The sequence below is a fragment of the Geospiza fortis genome, unplaced genomic scaffold (genome assembly GCF_000277835.1).
Source record: "Geospiza fortis unplaced genomic scaffold, GeoFor_1.0 scaffold55, whole genome shotgun sequence".
In the NCBI taxonomy this organism is placed as follows: Eukaryota; Metazoa; Chordata; class Aves; order Passeriformes; family Thraupidae; genus Geospiza; species Geospiza fortis.
The window spans coordinates 2,803,816-2,809,794 of NW_005054308.1; the positions used below are offsets into that span (position 1 = coordinate 2,803,816).

The 5,979-nt window shown below is 40.2% G+C and overlaps 1 protein-coding gene across 1 annotated transcript in view; it reads left to right on the forward strand.

Annotated features, from left to right (window-relative positions):
* Positions 1 to 5,979, forward strand: part of TCF7 (transcription factor 7) — a 134,393-nt gene that overhangs the window by 29,843 nt on the left and 98,571 nt on the right. The window lies entirely within an intron of this gene.

A 5,979-nucleotide genomic window follows, 5' to 3' on the forward strand; every position in this document is an offset into this window, starting at 1 on the left:
CAGCAGGATGTTTGCTACAGCATGACCTTAGCCATGTAACATATGCCCATGTTTCTTCTCTGAATCAGGCTTCCAAGCAGCCCATGCCTGGAATATTTTTTTTCACTGAGGTTTCGTGAAATATTAAGAGTTAGAAAGAAAATTAGAAAGCAAATATTTCCTTTACTGAGCACAAGTGATTCCTTTCTTCTTGCCACTGGTTTACAAGCATTTAAGTCAGAGATGGATAGACAGAGCAGGAGGTGACAGCCTTTCCTGAAACAACTACTGGAAAAATACATGGAATCAAATTCAATCATCTGGGCAGAAATCCTATTGGAAATATAGAAATAAAGAGATAAAACAATGCAAATGGCTGAAATGGTCTGCATGATTTCAAGGGTGGCAGGTGGTTCCCAAAGGCTGTTTTGCCTTTTAACCTGGTATTCCTCAGGGCAGCTCAGGGGTACCACTGTCACACATGCCTCTGCCCTGGCTCACCACTGAGAAATTCTATGACACCACTTTGTCTCTTCCTTTGGGATCCTATACCCATCATTCCAGCATGTGTCACTCACAGTGAGTATTACTACTAGTCATACTGTTATCCAGCTGTTTGCTTTTGGAGTTTCATATGAAAAGGAAAAAAAAAGAGAACAATTGTATTTATCTTTATGGACACTTTTCTGTTACAAGACTTTTCCAGATGTTCTGCTCATTGATGATGCAAGTCACGAAAGCAAGTTTTATCGTGACATAAATACAAAGCAAGATGAAAGTTGTGGAAATGCCCGTGTGTTCTTTCCTTAACACAGCTGTATTTTAATCAGATTTTTTTTGCATCTGTCAAGCATAAATCAAATGGGGGAAAACAATCCTCAGAAGTCATCCATTCCTTCACAGAATCAGTGTTTTCTGTCGCAAATATTAGCCTTTGTCAAGAATTGTTCTCCACTATGAACCTCCACTTCCCACATTCACAGACTGATTAAGTAAGATGTTGTTAAAGCATTTCCAAGCCGCGACTGGAAAGTTCTGAAAGTTGGTGAAAGGTGCTACATTTATTGATCTGCATTATGAAACATTAAGTAATGAGTGCTGTGTAAGGAGGAATGCATGGCGTCTGTAATTCCTAATTTCTATTCCTAGCAGTGCCAAAACATTAATGAGTGGCTGTGGTCAAATCGCTGATTTGGGCATGAGTTTTTTTTTTTATATTTTCTGGAAACCTGATAATTAATCATTAGTTTAACATAACATAACTAGTTTTGGTGTTCAGATGAAACTTCCTAATCAGCGAATATGAATAATTATTCAGTTTAAACTTTTCTTTAGAGCCCTGGTGAGCAGGATATTGTATAAATGACAAACAGGTTAAGTGATAAAAAGTGTTACTGTGTAAGCACAAAATGCAGCGGTACCAGGAGAAAGAGCAGCCAGTTTTTCTGACGTTTCCCAAGCAGAGCAGTGCTCGCAGTGAGCCCTGGGCTGTGCAGTACCTATATCCTGTATGAATGAATCCCTTTTTTGTGTGGTTGCTCAAAGCCAATGTGTCCGTTTCTACAGAAGCACCCACAGGATCACCGAAAACCACATATTCAGTTCTTGTTAATGTCAGCAATGACGTACCAGAGCACATACTTGTTTGTCCTGTAGAAATTGAGGACTTCCACCTCTAGAGCGTGAGCCTGCTGCCGAACGCCTGTTCAAATAGAAAGAAAAAAAAAAAGAAGAAAAAAAGTTGTTGACATGAGAGGAAAAACCAGGTTTCCTGTTTGAACTCTGACAGGTACTGGAAGATATGAGTAACATCAAATCTTGGTCTGCTCTAAAGGCAGTCTGTGGTCAGGGGGTTCTCACATTTGTTTGTGTGGAACAGCTTTGAATTGTTTGCAGATACCGCGCAGAAGAAACTCAGAGATCCTTATCAGGGTACAGGGCCTGTTATGAAATATGTGCGTTTGTGAGTAGGTTACAGGAGATCAAAACGGCTCCAGATGAGATGCCTCACATGCTGTAAATGTGGTAGATGCTCCTGAGATACCTCCAAAAATACCACGTTGCAGTGTTGTCGAGTACAGGCAGTAGCCACCCTTCTTTCCATTTGTCACTGTGGGGCAGGCGAATGGAGTTTGGGGGATTTTTTTCCAGATCATTCTTTGGTTTTTTGTGTGTGCGCGTCCGTCTGACTGTTGAAATTAAAAACTTTCCCTGGTTATGATTTTCACTAACAGAACTACTCAAACGGTTTCTGACAGGGAAACCTGCATCAAGGACAGACAGGGGAGATTCTGTGTGAATGGTACAGAATATTCTCCAGCAGAAAGGAAGGTGAATAGACCTGGATGGAGATGCAGAGAGAGCTCTTGGTGAGCCAACAGGACAGGGCTGGACCATGGCACCCAGCCCAGCTCTGAGAGGGGCTGGTGAGAATTGTACCATTTGCAAGAGACTTCCCAAAGAACCCTGTCAAAGTGATCAGGCAAAACTGCAGCCAAAGCTCCATCTCCCTCACAGCACAGCCAAAGCTTCATCTCATGTCAAAACATGAAGCCAAAGCTTCATCCTATGTCAAAACTCAACCCCTAAATATTCCTCTTTTCTCACACCTTAGGGTAAAGTCTAACCAGCTGACCAGACACTTTGCCAGCAGCTCTGTCACCCTGGTTTTATAAGATTTTCTAAGCCTTCTGATGCTGACATTCTTGTAGTGAACTTTCTCACACACTTTCTGTAAATAACTCATTGTTTTGCATTCCTTTATGGAGGAGGAGAGAGTTGATGGAGTGTTGGTTTGACCAGTGTCATTGGAGAGGTGTCACTGTCACCCTCCAATCTGCTGTCACTTTTGGAAAACTATAAATGTTGGAGTCAGAAAATAAACTTCCCTTTTTTCCTTCACCTTGAGAACGGTGGTGTGCTTGTGTTCTTTCTTGTCCTATAGCGACACAGCTCAGCCATCCCTGGAGCTTGGCCTCCAGCCCAGGGCTCCAGGTGTCAAGAGCTCAAAGGCCCCTGCTTGGTCCCATGTGTGTGACAAGCAGCTCTCCAAATCAGCATTCATATCTGTGCTCAAACACTTGCAATGCCTTCTCCTTTTGACCCCACAACATCCCAGTACAGTGCCTTTGTATACAAAAAACTAAGCCTCAATTTCCCCCCACACTCTAAGGTAAAACACCTCTTTCAAAAACCCTGTTAAAAGGCCTCCCAGAGCCCTGCTAAGCCCAGGTCTATCAGAGGACACAGCTCATTCACAGCTCCATGTCAGCTTAAGGAGTATTTTAGAGCTGCTTGAGCTCATTTTGTTGAGGCAAAACTCTCCTCAAAACTGTGAATCACAAATTGATGGCACCAGGGCTCTTGTAGCCCAAACTGCCCACACAGGAGCTCCCAACAAAACCAGAGGCAATTCTGCATACACCCCTGAGGAAGGGAACAGGGTTCTCCAGGAGGAACACCCTCCTGGGAGAACATTACCACCTTGATCCCTCACCAGGAAACCACCACGTCCCTTCCAACCCAAACCATTCAGCGATTCTAGGATTTATTTTTATTTCATTTTTTCCAGTTCACGTGTGTGAGATGCAGTCAATGCCCACAGAAAGCAGGCTTTCACTTTGCAGGCTGTAATACACATGGCAGTAAATTGAAAATTAAAACATTGAATCAAGGAACAGAACAATTCTGCAGAACAACTCCAGCCAGTTGTGGCTCAATAACGGGATTTATCTGGGCTAGCCACAAATCCACTTAGCTTGCAAAAGCCTTTCTTGAGCTAGTAGCAGTAACTTCTAATAAGCTTGAAGCAGAAAAAAAGCTGCAAGTTCCTTACAAACCTGATGCAGGGCTCAAACCCTCAGAGTACACAACTAGAGGATCAGAAACTCAGTAAATAGTTATCCACTTAAAATGCTGAGTACTGTGTTTGTCTGCATTTCCCAGCTAGAGCCCCATCAGATAAACTGATGATTTTCTAGACTAATTTTTGTAAACTTAGCAGAGTAGGAGTTTTACCCCATGATTCTGAATGGATTTTGCCAGCTGGGTTTTGAGTGCTGGTTCTGGCACAGAGGATACAAATGCAATATTAGCAGTATGTTCCCAATGGTCTCACACTGAAATCCCCTGGTTAACTTAATATCTGCATTAAGAGCTTTCATGAACCACAGCTATAAATCCTCCTGGCAATAAATCATTGACCATTTACCACTTATTTGATGATATCAGGATTAAAGCATTACTTATTTTGTAGTAATTCATACCAGTGTCATTACAAATGGACTTATATAATTAAAAGTACATAAGATGAAACCTAACACTATCAAGAATAGGAAAAAGCCTGTAGAATCCTAACTAGAAATAACATTGAATTAATTCAGGATTACATGATGGCAGTGAAAAATATTAAAAAATGGAAACCCTGGTAGTTTATCTACAGCATTTCAGCATTATAAATTTACAAGTGTTTGTCTTAAATACTAATCCATGGCAATTTTTTTAATAACTTTTGAAGTAAAACTCTTTGAAATAACACATTACAGGTCTTTGTTCCTTTGAGGCTCCAAGTACTGACTTGAATTATTACTTTCAAAGTGCTGTTCCCATCTACTCATTCTTGTTTTATCAAATAATAAGGCTAGGTATGCTCATAATCTTTGTATCTTTTGAATATTAATGGTAAATCAGGAAGATAATCAAATTTACTCAAGAGGTAATCTTAATTCAGTTATTAAACATAATTTCTGTTCATTATGTTCTTTTAGTATCATTTTGATAAAGAATTTTCCCTTTTTAACTCTTCATGTTTAAATGCTGCTACCAAACGTTTTCTTATTTGAATAAAATAATTACAAAAGTCCTCTTCATTTTACTTAAATTTTTTCTTTTCAACATCTTTTGTTTTGGATTTTGAAACAGCCAATAAGGTGCAAAAAGAACTCTGTATACTCTGAGCAGAAGCTTTATTTCTTAAATCCAGACTTTCCTGGTAGCAAACACAGAACACAGTCCTGCTCTGAAAATCTCCCTGTATCACTCAGATTCCAGCTCTCAACTGCCACGTGTGCCTCCAGCTCTGAATTAATATTCATTCATCACCAATACTATCTGATTTTATGTTATCAAATACAACATGCAGAGGCTGAGAAATGAAATCATTTGTTGGCTTATTAAAAATAAAAGAAAAATTTAAAAATTTATTTTAACAAAGCAGCTCATTTTCAAAGTGCCAAAATCTTTTTGTCTTTTTCATTTTTTGTTTAAATTCTATACTTTCAGAATATCTAACCACAAGCATTTGAGCAAACTAGAGAAAAGAAACTGTTGGTAATGTTCTGCACGTTTCAAAAGGCAGCAGGATATACACACAGTTTATGTTTCTATCTATAGAGAGCTGCAGGCAAACATACAGTGGAACAAAGATAGACATCAAGATATATTTGTACCTGCTGCTTGTGTGCCTGCATGGAGATAGATTCTTAATGAGATAAGTAAACAATGGAAACTTTTAAAATTCATAGTTTGAGCGTGCTCAGCTCTGTGTTTCTCTCTTACCTCTTCAGTAATAATTTTTTTATGTGCTTTCCATGAATTACAGCCAATTAAAGCATCCAGCACCGCTGGGAGCTCAGCTGTGGGTTCTGGGTCTGGCTTAGACCTGCACCAAAGTACAATCAAACATATAAAAGTGAAATAATTTTCTTTAATTCTAAGATTTCTTTGGCGTTCTAGCAGAAAAACGACTTCTGAACCCCTGAGTGAGGCAGCTGCAACGTGGAGGATCCTGAGCAGAGTTCACTGGTACAATTCACATCTCACTGCTTGTCCCCATGGCTTTGCCTGTCCTGAGGACAGGTGGGGTTTGTGCCGACACCCAGAGCCTGGCTGAACCTGCAGGGATGCTCCTCTGACCCAGCGAATGCTTTATTTCTAGATTAGAAAACACTGAACACGTGTTTGGGGGGAAAAGAGACTCCATCATCAGCTGCTGGGAATGAG